Here is an 18,764-nt window from a genome sequence, read left to right on the forward strand (position 1 = left end):
TTCATTTCAAATTCTCTCTTCACCTGTCTTATCAATGTTTTATACTTAACTTGACAATGCTTATGTTTTATTCACACACCCCACACACTCTTCCCCAGGGCACAGATGGAGATGCTGAGGAAGTGAGAAGACAGGATATTGAGTTCACAGGGGTATGGCAAAGATGCCACCTTCCTAGAAATATTCTGACATCCTATCGGCCATACCTCTGTGGGAATCCTGACCCCTGCCTTTCCCCTTCTCCAGCATTTCAAATCATTGAAAGGGACAGACTCCAAGGGAGACCAACTTCTCCCGTCACCAACATTCATCAAAACTCATTTGAAATGTTGCATGCAGCCCTTTATCTACAAGGTTTATAGACCTCTGCTCTGGCACATAAAGCATGCGGCACACAATACATCTTACAGAGAAAGTAGAAGACAGAAAGATGCCTCAAGCAGAGTTCAATATAAACATTTTATTATGAAATGTAAACATCTTCCTTCCAGTGTTAAGAGATGTGAAAAAGGTTCCCCATTTTTCATTACAGTCTCTCTCTCTCTCTGCACGTAGAGGGCACAGGGCCCTAGGACGTCAGGAACAAGATAAACTAGTCCTGTCCCACTGCATCTCGGTTTTCATAGCATGCTAGGACTACCAGTCCTGCTTCTCAAAGGGTGGTTAGGACAATAAATCCCAGACTGACATGGGACTGACTCAGCCTATCCTTTGCCATCTGGAACTGCCGGTATAGTTTGCAGAGTTTTCAGGGGGTCAGGCTCATCATACTAGTATTGTCCAGGGAGCAACAGCAGCAGCTGCTACAGATATGCTCCCACTTTAACCCATCTGTAGGGACCTTCATTTTCAGTTTTTATTTTATGTTGCCTGAGAATTTCAACGTTAGAGCTAAAAAGAAATCAGTGGAAAAATGACTTTCTACTGATTTTTCTCCTGTGTGTTTTATCAAAGTTGTTTTTTCCATTGACTTTTTTTTTGTTTGTTATAACATTAAAATTACAGGTAAACTCCAGCAAAATGTGAGGGCTGAAAATGTCAGAGGTGGCTCCGATAAAATGGAGACCACAGAGTATGAAAAGCCCCCTTTAACAGATCATAGAAAGTGATAAAGCATTGCACTGGATGTTATTGAATAATGAGTTTAGTTCCATGGGCTTCCTCCATATCCTATTTCCAATCTCAACAGCAGTATCAAAACTCATATTAATCATATTAACAACATATCCAGGAACAATAAATATACATACACACACACAAAGTCTACACATAAATCTAAACAAAATAAAAAGCTGTTTTTCAGGCACAGGATTTTAATCCCGAAGGGTTCCAGTCCAGATTGTGCCTTCTCTCACCCTTCCCCCTCAGAACCTGACGCTCTTTAATTGCTAAAGGTAAGAGATTTCGTCTCACTGTGGCTTTCCCTACCCAGCCTTATTAGCCTTCTGCATTCCTGCTCTCTAAATCAAAACAGTGGAACTGGAATGTTAGAAATTGTTCTTTCCAAGGGAGGGCAAATTTCAAGCCATTTATGTAGGTAAATAGTGATTTACATGCATAAATTGGCTGTCTGAAAATTTCCTTCCCTCGATATGGCACCGTGTGTTGTACAAAGTGCACACTTTTAGCTACATTAAGGGGAGGTGTTCTCAGAAGCAGACTTTGGGTGGGCTCAGAAAATAATGCATGTAAGTTGTATTTTCAAATTACCCACACAAAAAGCAGATGCAAAAGTCTGCAAGTAGCAGATTTCAAAAGGAAAATACATGCCTACTTTCTCTGAAACTGAATGCAATGCCCATGGGTAAAAAGTACCCACAGACTTTGGCATAAAGTGGAGGGTCTGAAAATTGCCTCTTAAATATGGAATGTTTGGTATTTATACTTTTTTTTTTTTTTTTAGAAAAGAAGTAACCAAGCCCTGTAGAATGGGCCGAACAAGGCCAGGAAACCCTGGCACTTAAAGAGGAAGACCAAGGAGTCTGAAAGCTCCCTTCTCTCTGGTGAGAGTCCCTGGTTCCAGTGCTGGATACTGATCCTACGCTTTTGAAGTAGGTGGCCCATCTGTTTGCTGCCGAATCTACCAACAAATTCCCAGAGAGTAGCTTAAGCTCCAAGGCAGGGATCCTTGCAAGATTCATTAAATAAGAAGAGTCTGTAACATGGACTTAAGAGCTTCCAGCACCTTTGGATTCACTCTGCCACAGCAAGAATATAAGAGAGAAAATAAAGGAAAAGGGGCACAAGAATGAGTGTGGTAACCCAGAGAATGATGCTAAGGACGGCGAGTTTAAAAGACTTCCTTCTGAATGGTCCTGCATCTCCTCTATTCACTTTCTCCTTTTCCATAGCCTGAAAGGGAAGAAGAAAGGGAACTAGTAACACATTAATGCATAACAGCCCAGAGCCCACATTATCTATTCTGTGCTTTATTACAGCCCTGAAATGGGCTGCATTACTTGTAAGGATGTGCATTCATTTGAACTAAAAAAAGGAAAATATGCATGAGGATGTCATTGTTTTGATGCAATGAACCAAATGTTTTTTTCCTGAAAACAAAAAATTCATGAATTTTTTGTTTTCAGGAAATAGTACACACCATTAGCAAATAGGGCTCGCTATTATCAAAATGGGCTTCTGGTGGGACCAGGCCTCAGCCTAGTTCAGGCATAAGGGCCCGGACAGGGGCTGGGTCCCATTGCCCAAGGCCTAGGCCGGAGCCTGGTAGAGTCCCATCACCAAGGTCAAAAAGCCTTCCAGCATCTTTTCTCTGCATCCAACAAATGGAAATGATACCGTTCTCCTGACGGTTCCGCCGCAGTGATGCCTTCCTCCTGAGTGTACTTCTCCATTTTGATGTATGGCTGTTGAAATGTACAACCGTACGGCAAAAAGGCACTCTCTGCTAGGGATGTGCATTCGTTCCATCTGTTTCGGCGGTCCCAGTGTACCTTGGACTTTATAATACATGGGTAAAAACAGAAAGTATGCACAATGCTAGTTATTAAAAATATGCGCATACTATCAGTAAAGTCTGCAAGGCACTCAGGTACCACCAAAACTAGTGTAACAAATGCATATCCCTATTGTTTGCTTGGGAGGAAGGCGCCACAGTGGCACCATTTGTGGCCTCTCTCTCAGGTGGACTGCATATTTTTCATTTGTCAGATAAAGAAAGACGATGCCAGAAGGCCTGGTCCTGGGCAACAGGACCTGGCCTTTTACGTTAAAATCAATAGGGCTTATCAATTGCTTCCCTCATTGACTTCAATATAAAACACAAAAACAAATGAAACAAAGGAATTAATCTTTTTTTTTCGTTTCAGATGAACCTGGCAAATGACTGTGACCTATGAAACAAATGAACTAAAACAATTTTTTTTTAAACTCAGCCCATCCCAAATTATTTGTTTCATGGCCCCAGAACATATCTACATGTCAAATTAGATCCTTAGACTGTAAAGATATCAGTAGATAAAAACAGAGAGAATACATCCCAAACAACTTTCAGCTGACTGGATATCAAAATAACTATATATTTAAAAGATGTGGCATAGTCAATAACAATTGTGAACATTTATTGTACCAAAACATACAAAAGATTACAAAGAAAATTAAAAGGAAAAAAATATGATCCAATAGCTATGCACTCTTATAATGATAATCAAAATTACTAAGCTATCTGATCCTTCGATGATCTCTCTCAATATGTTATTTCACAAATAGAAACATATTTTGCTTAGCTGCGTCAGGACAATTCACCAGCACCCAGCCACTAATTCTTGTTATAGAAATACTACCAATTAAACATTTTTATTAAAGATCGATGACAGATGTTTGTCGTTCATATAACCTCATTGACATGGAGATAAAGTCCTTCATGGACTTAAACACATCTTGATCCCATGCAGATGTGGTTCACCTCACATCGCTTTTACTCAAAGCTTAAACTGCACATAGGCTATTTACCAAGCAGCATTCTTCTCCAAACAGTGCCCTTTATATTCTTGAAACGGAGAAGTCTTATTACCAATATCACCCGACTGACACCAAAGCTTCATCGGATTGCATATAAAAGTCACACTTTTGCGATTCTCAAAACACGGTTTCATGGCACCTTGTTTTTTAAGATGCTGAACAACATGCTGTCCGAGAAAAGGCGTTCAATGCATTAGAACAAGAAGTTTTGGATAAGATCAAGTCGGTATGTAGAATTTAAAAAGTCCAATTGAAGATAAAAATTTTGCTTGTTTTGAGAATCGCAAAAGTGTGACTTTATCTCCATGTCAGCTAAGCGAAATATGTCGACTCTATAATTATGTAATTATTTGTGAAATAACATATTGAGAGAGATCATTGAGGATCTGATATCATTTTGCTTAGTAATTTTGTGTATCATTATAAGAGTGCTCAGTGATTGGATCAGATTCTATTCCTTTTCATTTTCTTTGTAATCTTTTGTATGTTTTGGTACAATAAGTGGGCTGTATTCTCTCTAGTTTTATCCTAGAACATATCTGCATTACTGCATTGTATCACAATCAGTGGCGTTCCTAAAGTATTTGGCACCCGGCATGGATACTTCCTTTGGCCCCCCCCCCCCCCGATTCATTTCTCCATCCCCCCTCCCCCTCCCCAGTGATCTCCAGTTCCCCTCTCCCTCACACAGGCTCTCTCTCTTGCACACACTTTCATACACACCCCTTCACACAGCTCCCTCTCTCATACACAAATATGCACCCTCACTCCCATACACACACACACACACACACAAACACACTCTCTCTCACGTCCTACCCCGCTCCCCCATCAGAAGCACAGCAGCAGCTTCCTCCATCAGCCCCCATGACAGACAGGGTCTCTTCATTTTTCTTGAGGCTGGTACGGCTATACTTCCTGCACCTGCGGTGGTGGTGGTGGTGGGGGGGGGGGCAGCACTGTTGCTCTTCCTCCTGCTTTGGGCTACGACTGCATGACCTTTCCCCTTCTTCCTGCCCACGCGGACCCACCACTTCCTCTTCCAGGCCGCAGGGGGCGAGAAGAAGAAAAGGCTATGTAGTTTCTGGCTCTAGGCAGCCGCCCAGTGCTCCCACCGCTCACTGTCCGGAGGCCTGCCTCCTCTTCTAGCATGAGTGGGATAGGCTCCGCTCGCAGCCGCCGACCTCCCAGCTGTCACACTCCCCCCCCCCCCTTAGTATGCCACTGATCGCAATCCCAAAACACATCTAAATTAATTATGCTGAGCAACCTTGAAAAACACTTGCATTTTCTGTATGTATTTTAGCACAGACATAGCCGTAGAACCTGTACTGTAAACATGTATTATCTGCACTGTGTGTCACTATTTTATCTTCCAGGAAACGAGTATTACCTTCATGGCATAGAAGAGCGCAGCAATTCCAATACAGGAGTAACCACAAATGATGCTGGCAATGGCAAGATGGCGTAGCTTGCATGACCTTCTCTCAGCACAAGCGCATCCTGGGGTCCCATTCAATTTATTGTCCATGGTTACAACCTGCACTAAGTGCTCTTGTGGGATTTTGTCCATGGGGAGGGGTGCCTCTTGGAGCAATGTCTCTTCCAAATGTGCCTTCATATGCCCGTTGCCAATTGCGGTGTCAGCCGTCATTCCTAGTAGGGAAAATGAAAATGCTTGCCATGAGCAGAGGAATGGATAGCGGTGGAAGGAGAGTCTAGCCTAACGATGTAGGAAGCAGAATTCTGTCATCATCCTGAACAGAACAATCTCTGAATAGAGTCAACCTGAATCCAAAAATGGCAAACCTCATCACTTTAGTGAGAAAGGGATCACCAGGCAGCTTTTTAGGCCATGAAGGACAGATCAAGCCAGTCCTGATTTTACCCTGCAGCACAGTGGTATTCAATGATGGTACTCAAGTGGCAAACAGGTTGGGTTTTCAGGATATCCCTAATGAATATGCATGAATTCATGGCACTACCTCAATTTGTATGCAGATCTGTCTCATACGTATTCATTAGCGATATCCTGAAAACCTGACCAGTTTGCAGCTCTTGAGGACTAAAAGTAAAATACCACTGCTGTAGCAGGCAGAGATTTAATAGTTCCTCTTTTGACAGCAACATTGAAATTACAGCTCCCTACATACATTGGCTTAACATCAGTTTACCTTGTCCCCGATGACCTGGATGAAAAAAGGAAATCGCAAAACAAAAAGACCTGTAAGAAAGCTCTAAAGGGGCAAAATAGCAGGTGAAGATAGTCTTAAACTTGGTACATACAAAACTTATTAGCATCCAATTCACCTAACACTTGAGGCAGCTCTTCAACCAAAAAATGTCCGGGACCATTGGTATTAAAATTATATGCATTTTAGGTTCACATAATACATATATGTTTGTTCATTGTATGCCATATTTGTCTTTTATTGTCCAAAATTTGTATGAGAATCTGCATTGTGAAAACCTAATTCACAGTTTTTGATCTGTGAGTCCTTTACAAATGTTGTTCATTTATTCTTGTATATACAATGTGAAGATTTGTATCATTCTTCATATTTCTCTCCTTTCATGTACAGTACTTCTCAATACCTAGTAACATAATAGCATAGCTGATTATGGCAGAAAACAATCGACCCCATTCAGTCTGTTCAGGTACACTGTCCACACTGCTAAGGATACGACCCATTTGCCAGCCACAGTGTGACTACCTGCAAAACTTCTTGTCCAGGACTGTCTTTTTGTCTTCCCCACTTAATTTCCTCCAGCATTCACCTTTCCAACACCTAATCACAAAGCTCTGTAGTAATCTAAATAGCCAGTAGTAATACAGGGTGGCCCATGGAAAAGTAGCCTGCCTACAATATTGGAGGCGGGCTACTTTTCCCTGGGCTACCCTGTACTAATGTGGCAGTTGCCCAAGCATCCGGTCTCTTAGATCCCCTGCATAGTCTGCCAGATAGACCCCACTAGGATTTCTATTACAGAACTTGCAGCTTGCCAAACAGATCCAGCTGCTGGTTGATTTTGTTAATGCAGCCCATCTGAGAAACTTGGCCACATGGTGGCCTAAGTTTCCACTAGAACTGTTAACACTTCATATTACCACTTTGCCATGTGTTCTGCTATCCCAGCACTCACTGCTGAATCAGGAAAATGTGGCACTATAAAAACATGCAGCTAGGTTATGCTTTCTGCTGTGTCTTCACTTTTAGCAACTTTTAAATTTATCTATTGTCCTCACCAACTCCTGAATGAAGTGGTGAGGACAAGCATAGGCACCAGCTCTGTGGGTGCTGTGGTTTGCTAGAGCACCCCCAATATTGTCTCCTGTGGATCAGGAACCGAGAACTCCATGCTGCAGGGAAATGGGGGGAAGGCAGTAAAGAAGTGATTCTGTCTCCTAGCTGCTGCTCTTGCTGCCTCCTGCAGCCCATTGGCTGAGGAATATGTCTGACCAATGAGCTTTGGGGAGGGCAGGCATTGCACCTGGGTCGCCCCCAGTTACTGTTCCCACCTTCCCCTGCGGCCGCAGTGCTTCGCACCTCTTCCATGATAGCCCACTCAGCCCCTCAACAGAAGGCCCCAAACTCCCCTGGGCATGGCCAGAAGGACAGCGTGTCATCTGGAAGGAAGGACCCTGGACCTTCTGCCATCTGCACAATCCTGGCCCCGGCTTCAACATCCACAAGCGCCCAACAGCGCAAAAGGAGATCTGGGCTTGCCGACTCCTCCATTGCTGAGGCCAAAATCCAGGAGGACCTTCCCCCTGCCCCAGCAGAAGCTTCGGGTAAAAGACCCGAGGCCCTGGGCCAAGGGTATCGAAATATGGGACTCAAATGGCGAAACGTCCAGGGGAGGAAGAACCCCAAGGAAAAACCTGTCAAAGCCTCTAAAATAAAATCCTCCAAGGCTGCGGTACAGGCCAAGTCAGGGGATATCGCTCCCTTGACAGTAACACCACAGCCACTGTGCAGAACACACCTGGGGTGTCTGACCCCGCAGAACCCCCCTGTCCCACTGACCTCAGGAATCCGGCCGCAGAGGTAGCAGCAGCACCCCCTGAGGAAACCCAAGCCACCTTAGAGAGGCAGGGAGAGGAAGGAAGGGAGGAAGCAGAGGCTGAAGGCCAAGAGGCACGAAATGTGCTGGTGAAGAAATGCCGGACAAAACCTGTATTCGAAATTGCAGGACCACAGGATCGGGCAACCCCAATGCCTACCACCCATGATGCCCCAGATGCCGAATTAATGAACCTGGGCAAAAGGTATAAAAAGACCATAGATGGGCCCATAGCCCAGGTGGCGAAGGCTAGCAAGAGAGATCAGCTGGCCAAAGCCCAGCAGATAGCCGAGAGGGAGGATGTGTCCAGGGTGGATCACACCCTGGACACATCCTTGAACACAGAACTGTTAGAGTGGGATTTACCGCTGGTGGTGTCCCTGAGTTGATAGAGAGGTAATGGTGGTGGGGCCACTTGGCAATAGTGATCATAATATGATCAAATTTGAATTAATGACTGGAAGGGGGACAGTAAGCAAATCCACAGCTCTCGTGCTAAACTTTCAAAAGGGAAACTTTGAGAAAATGAGAAAAATTGTTAGAAAAAAACTGAAAGGAGCAGCTACATTGTTAAAAAATATAATCCTAGAAGCACAGTCCAGATGTATTCCACACGTTAAGAAAGGTGGAAAGAAGGCAAAACGATTACCGGCATGGTTAAAAGGGGAGATGAAAGAAGCTATTTTATCCAAAAGATCTTCATTCAAAAATTGGAAGAGGATCCAACAGAAGAAAATAGGATAATGCATAAGCATTGGCAAATTAAATCTAAGACATTGATAAGACAGGCTAAGAGAGAATTTGAAAAGAAGTTGGCCGTAGAGGCAAAAACTCACAGTAAAAACTTTTTAAAATATATCCGAAACAGAAAGCCTCTGAGGGAGTCAGTTGGACCGTTAGATGATCGAGGGGTTAAAGGGGCACTTTGAGAAGATAAGGCCATCGTGGAAAGATTAAATGATTTCTTTGCTTCGGTGCTTACTGAAGAGGATGTTGGGGAGATACCCATACCGGAGAAGGTTTTCATGGGTAATGATTCAGATGGACTGAACCAAATCACGGGGAACCTAGAAGATGTGGTAGGCCTGATTGAAAAAACTGAAGAGTAGTAAATCACCGAACTGGATAGTATACATCCCAGGGTTCTGAAGGAACTAAAAAATGAATTTTCAGACCTATTATTAAAAATTTGTAACCTATCATTAAAATCATCGCAGGGGCAATCTGGGAAACTACAGACCGGTTAGCCTGACTTCAGTACCAGGAAAAATAGTGGAAAGTGTTCTAAACATCAAAATCACAGAACATATAGAAAGACATGGTTTAATGGAACAAAGTCAACATGGCTTTACCCAAGCAAGTCTTGCCTCACAAATCTGCTTCACTTTTTTGAAGGAGTTAATAAACATGTAGATAAGGGTGAACCGGTAGATGGAGTGTATTTGGCTTTTCAGAAGGCGTTTGACAAAGTTCCTCATGGGAGGCTTCTAGGAAAAGTAAAAAATCATGGGATAGGTGGCAATGTCCTTTCATGGATTACAAACTGGCTAAAAGAAAGGAAATAGAGAGTAGGATTAAATGGACAATTTTCTCTGTGGAAGGGAGTAGGCAGTGTAGTGCCTCAGGGATCTGTATTGGGACCCGTACTTTTCAATATATTTATAAATGATCTGGAAAGAAATACAACGAGTGAGGTAATCAAATTTGCAGATGATACAAAATTGTTCAGAGTAGTTAAATCACAAGCAGATTGTGATAAATTGCAGGAAGACCTTGTGAGACTGGAAAATTGGGCATGGAAATGGCAGATGAAATTTAAAGTGGATAAGTGCAAGGTGATGCATATAGGGAAAAATAACCCATACTATTGTTACACAATGTTAGGTTCCATATTAGGAGCTACCACCCAAGAAAGATCTAGACATCATACTGGATAACACATTGAAATCGCCAGTTCAGTGTGTTGCGGCAGTCAAAAAACCAAACAGAATGTTGGGAATTATTAGAAAGGGAATGGTGAATAAAATGGAAAAATGTCATAATGCCTCTGTATCGCTCCTTGGTAAGACCACACCTTGAATACTGTGTACAATTCTGGTCGCCGCATCTCAAAAAAGATATAGTTGCGATGGAGTAGGTACAGAGAAAGGCAACCAAGATGATAAAGGGAATGGAACAGCTCCCCTATGAGGAAAGACTAAAGAGGTTAGGACTTTTCAGCTTGGAGAAGAGACGGCTGAGGGGGGATATGATAGAGGTGTTTAAAATCATGAGAGGTCTAGAACGAGTAGATGTGAATCGGTTATTTACTCTTTCAGATAATAGAAAGACTAGGGGGCATTCAAGTTAGCATGTGGCACATTTAAAACTAATTGGAATAAGTTCTTTTTCACTCAACTCTGGAATTTGTTGCCAGAGGATGTGGTTAGTGCAGTTAGTGTAGCTGTGTTTAAAAAAAGATTGGATGAGTTCTTGGAGGAGAAGTCCATTACCTGCTATTAATTAATTTGATTTAGAAAATAGCCACTGCTATTACTAGCAACAGTAGCATGGGATAGACTTAGTTTTTGGGTACTTGCCAGGTTCTTATGGCCTGGATTGGCCACTGTTGGAAACAGGATGCTGGGCTTGATGGACCCTTGGTCTGACCCAGTATGGCATGTTCTTACGTACTTAGCACCATTTGAATATTCACTGCTGAATGGGCGGTAAACGGTTTCCTCTGCCTGCCACCACTTCCCCCAAAATATAACCTGCTGTTACATATTTAGGTTTTTAGTTGGTTTCTTATCTGTTTCCATACCCCTACCTCCTCAGTTAATCGATTCTGTGATGAGGTAAAGGACACCAGCTGAAAGTCAAGATTCCTTTCTGCCTTTGCGCAGTGGATGTTGTTGAGCAGACTGATCCTCCTGGTTCCCTCCTTTCCTTTTACCTTTTTTTTTTTTAGTCTTCATGAAAAGCAGCATTCGTAGCATCATAAGCTGATTGTCTGAGAACACACTAAGCATTTGGGGTTTTTTTCCTGGCCAGAGAGGGGCGCCAGAGGCTATGGCCCCCCTCACACTCATTCCCCCCTCCCCCACCCTCTCCAAGCATGTCTCCGGCCTCCTCACGCTCATTTCTCCCCCTCCAGGTACCTCTTCTCTGACTGTTACCAGCTGAGTGCATCATTCCCTTCAGCGTTCAGGCCTGCTGTGCTACATAAAATCTTCTTTGGTCACCCAACGTGTTTGCTCCTACTAAGGCAGGCTGGTTCTGCCGCACCATGTCTGGCCACCTGCTTCTTGACGATGACCTTTGCAGCTCTAGCTTGTTGCTATGTTGCCACAAACATGCCTCCTCCGCGCAGACTCCTCTTGAGCCTGAGTGCCTGGACTGCCGAATGCCTGCCCTAGTGCCCTGAAACTGCTTGTTATAGGCTGCGGCACCTTGCTGTCTCGCAAATATTTTGGGTGGGCCATGGCCCACTCAGGTACACCCGTAGTGACTCCACTGCTATTAACAGGCCTTATTGGCAGCAACAGCCAATCACAGGAACAACAGGGCACACCAACCCAAAAAATGACACGATTGGGAGAAAAAAAAAAAGCCCAATAATAAGCAACCCACAAATTGAAAAAAGTAAATCGCTGGAAAAACAAGTCCAAACACATGGGAAATAAGTGAGGTTGGCAACACTGCATAGGGGTATAACCTGCATGGCACAGCAGTAGCTACCATGGGCCACTTCCTGGGTAGAATGGATGGACCATTTGGTCTTCATCTGCCATCACTGCTATGTTACGATATAAGGATTCTCTGATCAGTTTTGTATGTATCCATGTTTAGACTATTTTCACATGGTTTTTTTTTGCCCCTTGAGGGCTTTTAAAAATTATATATTTATAACTTCAAAAACATTATAACCGAAATACAATGCTGGAAAAGTCATAAGCATTTTGGCAACAGGAGTGAAAAGAAAAAAAGAAAATTCATAAACACACACTATGATACTAGTCCCCAACAGGGAAACCCAAGTGGACATCTATTAGGCAATATCCAATAAAGATATGTCATCTAACACACATGAAACCTGACCAAGCAAGTCAGTGATCATGACTGTAAGCCAAAACACAGTAGTCTACAGGAAAAGAACATCCTTAAGAAAATTTACAGCTGCAAAGGTTCTATAAAAAAACGTATTGTCTTGAAAGCATACCAAATATTTACAAGGGAGCGCCAATCTGCAAAACCTGATTTTTTTTTATAACAAAAACTTTCTGACTTCCTGTGTTACTTTAGATAAATATGAAAAAAAATGTTTTGCTCATAGAACATTTTGGAACGCTACTGCAAAGAGCTTTAAAATTAAGTCACGGTCCATCTCAAGTGCAAATGTTCTTCCTGGGATTCTTTAGATCCAGGCTATTCACCAAAACCAACAAATTACCTTCCCTGGTATAGATCTTTTGAATGCAGGGAGAAAAACTCTGTAAGTTGGAAGTAGCTGGTAGGATGGAATTTTCAGCACTTTCAAAAAATACCTCTTAAGAGACTCATAGGACAAGGACATCCTTAACCCAGAATAATTTACAAATGTGAGATTTTTATACTTCAAAGAGTTTTCCAAAGCCTGCACTCACTGTGGGAAATCTATTTTCTTTGGATTAAAGAAGTATTGGATGCCCTAACCACTGAATAATTCAAAGAAAGAACACTTAACTGAGATGAATTGTAAGTCCAGTGTCCCTTCTTGCTCTTGGATCTTAGCTGCCACTTCAGAGGGGAAGGTGCATAGCTGAGTCACACATCCCTCCAATATACCCTCCATTCTAGAAAAGGAGACTCCAAATCTGCCAAGGGTACTGTTTTAGCTGGATGTGGGGTTCGGGGCTTCCCTACAGCCAGTGATAGCACTGGGGCTGGAATCTCAAATCTGAGGGAAGCCCTCCCTATAACTACGTCTTCTAGGTTGCTCAGCTTCAAATTTCCCCGACTGCAACACCCAGCTCACTACAATTGGCATCTTCTTTGGTTGGTGAGACAGAGTCAAGCCAGTTGCCCTGTTAAGAGTGCAAGTTGTTGACTGTGGGATTGGTTCGCTCTCCCCCAAACACAAGAAGCCCTCAGTCAGCAGTGAGGGATAAAAACATAAGAAATTGCCATGCTGGGTCAGACCAAGGGTCCATCAAGCCCAGCATCCCGTTTCCAACAGAGACCAAACCAGGCCACAAGAACCTGGCAATTACCCAAACACTAAGAAGATCCCATGCTACTGATGCAATTAATAGCAGTGGCTATTCCCTAAATAAACTTGATTAATAGCCGTCAATGGACTTCTCCTCCAAGAACTTATCCAAACCTTTTTTGAACCCAGCTACACTAACTGCACTAACCACATCATCTGGCAACAAATTCCAGAGCTTAATTGTGCCTTGAGTGAAAAAGAATTTTCTCCGATTAGTCTTAAATGTGCTACTTGCTAACTTCATGGAATGCCCCCAGTCCTTCTATTATTCGAAAGTGTAAATAACCAAGTCACATCTACTCGTTCAAGACCTCTCATGATCTTAAAGACCTCTATCATATCCCCCCTCAGCCGTCTCTTCTCCAAGCTGAAAAGCCCTAACCTCTTCAGCCTTTCCTCATAGGGGAGCTGTTCCATCCCCTTTATCATTTTGGTTGCCCTTCTCTGTACCTTCTCCATCGCAACATTAGGGCTGAAAGAGTTATTGCCATAAGAGACACCAAAATGTCTCCTCCATCTCCTTCTCTTGCACTTGCCCAATCTCAGCAGCTAGAAAAGAGGATCCATGAGTCCAGAGGAGCTCCACTGGTGAAAGATGTTGGCATGGAAATCATACCCATGTTTGCCTTACGCTTCCTACCCTTAGGAAAAGGTAAATAGCAAGGAAAATCAGGAGACCTCTCAAATGCATCCTCTCAGGTTGGCACCATCTTGGATCTTCTTTAAGAGCTTTTTAAAACAAATTTTTTTTTTTTTTTACAGATCCTTTTGCTTTGCGATTTCCTGATGATCTGGAGACATCTAGTGATACTATCTGTTCTACAAGCATCATGAGAATACCTGCAAGGTTATCATATACCCTTAATAGATATAACACAGGTCAGACCAGACTCAGATTGTGCCAAGTTTGTCCTCAGTTTGAGATCTAGCTAGAATGACCATCAGTGACGCCAGCCTCCGGGTTTCCTAAGACAGGCAGAGTCAACCCTTGTTTTAGTCCTGTAGCAAGATGGGGACTATCCAATCTTTTGCACCAAGTGTCACATGTATGATTATCTACCTGTTGATGAGATGTTGTGTACATGCACAAGTCTAATCATGATGAGAGACCATCATCTTGATGTAGATGCAGTTCTAGTCACCCCATCTCAAAATAAAAAAAAGGCATAGTGAAACTAGAAGAGCTGCAGAAGAGGGTAACAAAAGTATAGAGAATAGAATGGCTCTTATGATGAGAGGTTACGCAGGCTAGGGCACTTCAGCTTGGAAGAGAGGCAACTTAGAGGAGACACAATAGAGGTTTATAAAATCATATGTGCGGAGAAACAGCTAAAGTACAAGGTTTTAAAACTAGGGAATACTGCATGAACCTAACAACCAGCAGATTAAAAACAATTTGTAGAAAATATTTTTCACACGGCACACAATCAAGATGAGGCATCTGCTGCCAGAGAACATGGCCAAGGTGCATTGCAGGTTTTAAAAGAGGTTTGGACAAGCTCCTGAAGGAAAGGTCCATAACACATTATTAGCCAGGTAGAATAAGGAAAGCTATTGCTATCCCTGGGAGTGAGTAACAGGAAACAAATCACTTTATGGAATCTGCCAAATACCTGTAACCTGGATTAGCCACTGTCTGAGAAGGATGCTGGGCTCAATGGTCCTTGGTTTGACCCAGCATGACATTTCTTACATTCTTATAAAGCTTAGTTCCTGTTGAAATTCTGATTTACCCTAAGAAAAACATCTCCATGCATGCCATGAGGGTTAAACCAGGGCTTGCTCCTCCTGCCTATGTGTCACAGAGCTATTTAATGACTCCCCTGCCTATCAGCAATGGAATGTGAGAAGCAGGTGTAGGGACAATGGACTGTATTTGATCTTAGTTATATGAACACATTCAAAAAAGTGAGAAAAGTATCTTTAGAATCAGAACTGACCCCTTTTCTCTTACTCCCCCCACACTCAGAGTAGAAACCCACCTAATCCTATTCTGCTGTACTTAGCTATGACACACACAGACACATGCACCTTCATAGACACCAACATTTTCACTCACACTTAGACACACCAGGCACACATACCTAGACATACAATCCAGACACACCCTTACCCCTGGACACACATTTACATATTTACAAATTCCAGGCACAAATGATGACACATTCAGCCCCCCCACAAAAAAAATCCGTACAGAATGAAGCATACACGTACACAGCATCTACTAAAATCCTGGACACACTGATACCACCACACACCACCACATGCTACTTTATATATATATATATACACACACTGCTTCGAGTAGGAGAAATGATCCCAAATTCTGGGTGCTCAAATAACACTTCAGAATACAAAAGGCATATTGTATAAAACCTTTTAGAATTCAGATGCAAAGTTGGGTTGGAAGTCAAAGAAGATCAGAGGTCATGTGGTAATTCAGAAAAACATATACTCTGCTTTCTCAGCTGACTATCACAGTTAAAAAAAAAAAATATATATATATATATATATATTTCTCCCTAACCCCAGAATCTAACAATTAGCTTAAGCCCCAGATTAGTGCTGTTCCCTCCTCTGCCATCTTGAAATCCACAATGTGTGAGAAAAACTGAAGTCAAACAGGTTCTTTTTACCTCAGCTGGATCAGGGAGTTGTGATCCCTCTCTTTCCCGTCACACACACAACTTCTTCTGAGCAGGTGTTTCACCTGTCTTTCTTTCTCTGGGCTCCTCTTCTGCACCTTTTCTCCATCTGTCTGACTTCTCTTTCCTCTGCCTCCCTGGAGTTTTTTTTCTGGGTGTGTCCTGGCCATTGATGTCACAGGCTGACTCAGGTAGCCTGAATGTCTGGAATGCTCACTCCCCTTCTGGTTTCTAGTTCCTCCCTAAATACTTGGCAAGCAGCTTAAGCGGGACAAAGCAATACAGTGCACTCAGCCAAGCACATTGGTTAACCCATAGTGGGACCCCGTGTATCCACAACCCCCCCACGAAGCTAATAGCGCTCATCACATGTAAATTGAATTTGATCAGGCTGTTAGCTATTGCTGCCGGATGCAAAAAATAAAAATAAAAAGTGCGCCTGACATGCACATTTTTACCTTCAGAAATTAACCCCTGCCCCGGAGCAGGCGTTACGTTTTGAGGAGCTCCTAAAGTTGACAGAAAAGCAGAAAATACTGCTTTTCTGTAGTTCCTCCAACTTAATATTGTGGCAATATTAAGATCGAGGAACTAAAAAAAAAGTTAGGTTAAAAAAAAAAGTGAACTGGCAGTCAGGTTAGGAAAAAGGACGCTCGTAAAACTGAGCAATTTCCCCATACGCCTCCTTTTTACCGCGGCAGCCCATTTGCATATTTCATCTAGCACCCTGGAGAGGTTGATTGGCGTGTTAGGAGAGCGGGCGCTCTCCTGAGTGCCCGTTTTCTGCTTGCCAATACTGCATCGGCCTGAAGATGTTTAAGCTAGAAAGCTTGCCACCCTTTTGTAGCCTTGCATTGGCAGCTCAAAAGTCTTAAAGCCAAATAGCTGCATGTGCTCCCTCTGCACATACTCACTTTAAGAACAGTTTGCATCATGGGGGTACAGAAAGAGCATACAGTAACCTTAAGGCCAATGTAATCAATGGACAAAATGGTGCCAAGGGTAAGTATTGCTTTTGGTGCCCCATTCATATTTGGACTTCCATGTTTGCAGACTCAAACTGACTCAAATGGACAGTGGGGTTGTCCCTTCAGGCTTTGCGCCCAGGGCAGTTGCCCTGTTTGCTCACCCTTTATAAGGGCCCTATCTAATGACTCTCCAATCCACTTGATTCATTTTAGAGAAGGCTGTGGTCAAGACTTTTAGAGGTCTGACCTGTGATTTTTTTTAGAGAAGGCTATGGCTAGAGTGCTAAGACAGTTGTCCCCTTAAAGGTAGATTTTACAACACGAGCACTGGTGTCCATGTGCGCACGGTTCCCAGCCCGCTCACATGGATGCATCGATTTTATATAACATGCACGCATCAACACGCCTGTTATAAAATCAGCTACCCATGCGCACCCGATTTTATATCAGTACACGCATGTGCATGCGAGTGCCGACTCGCACACTGAAGGGGGGGGGGGTGGATTTTATAACATCTGCACAGTGATGCGATCGGGCATTTCCCCAGTTCCCTCCCAGTCCACTCCAATAACTACCCTTCTTTTTTTTCTTTTTCAGCTTATCTGCTCTACGGAGTGGCAGTTAGTTGTTGCGCGTGCCGACCAGCTGCCGGTGCACGCTTCAGCGGGACAGCGTTCAATGGCGCTGTCCCAGCTAGCCCCTGCCCTCCCCCCCTTTTTTTTTTTTTTTTAGCAGTTCTCCTGGTATAGTCGTGTGTAGGGCTTTTAAAATTAGCCCATTAGGCTCTGACTTCTTCCAATTTCTCTTATCTCTCAGCCTCTCAAATGGCCTGTGTATTAGGACAAGGATACAATTCCACACTCTGTCCTCTTTTTTTTTTAAACACCATCCATCTATTTTTCCCCTTTGGTTCCTTTGATAGGAAAATGGGAAAAAATGCAGGCAGATCTATTTCCCATCCATGAGGCATATAACATAATCAGCTTCTCAATCAGGTGAAACAGCAATTGATTCTTTATTTAATAAGAATCTTCCTTCATACAGCTCTTTATGTGGCAGCCTTCTTAAGAGAAACCCAACAAACACAGCCCCCATTCTCTGAGGGAGAGAGAGAGAGAGAGAAGATAACTTGAGCACCCAATAACAACTTTTCTAAAGGAACAATTTTTTTCACTGCTGTTACTAGACTGCAGCAACATTTTACACTCCTCCCACTTTGGCTGATGACTATCAGACTATACATAGTGCTTTTGTTCGATACTGCTTTGGCCGGGTGTGTGCAGTGGGGATCCCCAGGCCTCCAAGACAAAAACTTAGGAATGACTCAGAAATAACTCACTCTTCTGTGACAGCATAGTTGGGAAACTTGGATAAAAAAAACCCAAAAACATTACAATTATTATTTAATCATCTGCCTTTTTTTTTTTAATATGAAAATTCATCCAAAGCCGGGTACAACATATTAGAATAGCAGCACATAATTTCAGAATACCATACTGAAATAGCAGCATCAAATTAGGGATCATTAGCAGCTTAACAGTATTAAAATACATATTAAGGACTAAACTCTAATAGCCCAATGTTCAAAATGGTACTTATTTAGATTCTGCTGTTTTTGGTGCTGCAAAGCAGATTACATTCAGGTACTGTAAGTATTTCCCTATCCCCAGTGGGCTCGCAATCTAATTTTGTACCTGAGGCCGCAGAAGGTAAAGTGATTTGCTCATGGTCACAAGGAATGGCAGTGGGATTTGAACCCTGGTAATCCCTGGTTCGTAGCCCTCTCCTGTAACCATTAGCTTACTTATCTAGCTATGTGACACTGCTGAATATCTGGCTAGAGTGGCTAAATATTTAGTCAGGGGCAGGAAATGGGCG

The 18,764-nt window shown here is 42.9% G+C and overlaps 1 long non-coding RNA gene across 1 annotated transcript; it reads right to left on the bottom strand.

The window, feature by feature from the left end:
- Window positions 1-445: 445 nt before the first annotated feature.
- LOC115094106 lies at window positions 446-16,075 on the bottom strand. Its single transcript, XR_003857498.1, has 3 exons — window positions 15,910-16,075; window positions 5,372-5,634; window positions 446-2,352 (listed from the first exon to the last, which is right to left on the bottom strand). It is a non-coding gene; the product is annotated as an uncharacterized LOC115094106 (long non-coding RNA).
- Window positions 16,076-18,764: the final 2,689 nt, after the last annotated feature.

Source organism: Rhinatrema bivittatum, chromosome 6 (assembly GCF_901001135.1).
Source record: "Rhinatrema bivittatum chromosome 6, aRhiBiv1.1, whole genome shotgun sequence".
In the NCBI taxonomy this organism is placed as follows: Eukaryota; Metazoa; Chordata; class Amphibia; order Gymnophiona; family Rhinatrematidae; genus Rhinatrema; species Rhinatrema bivittatum.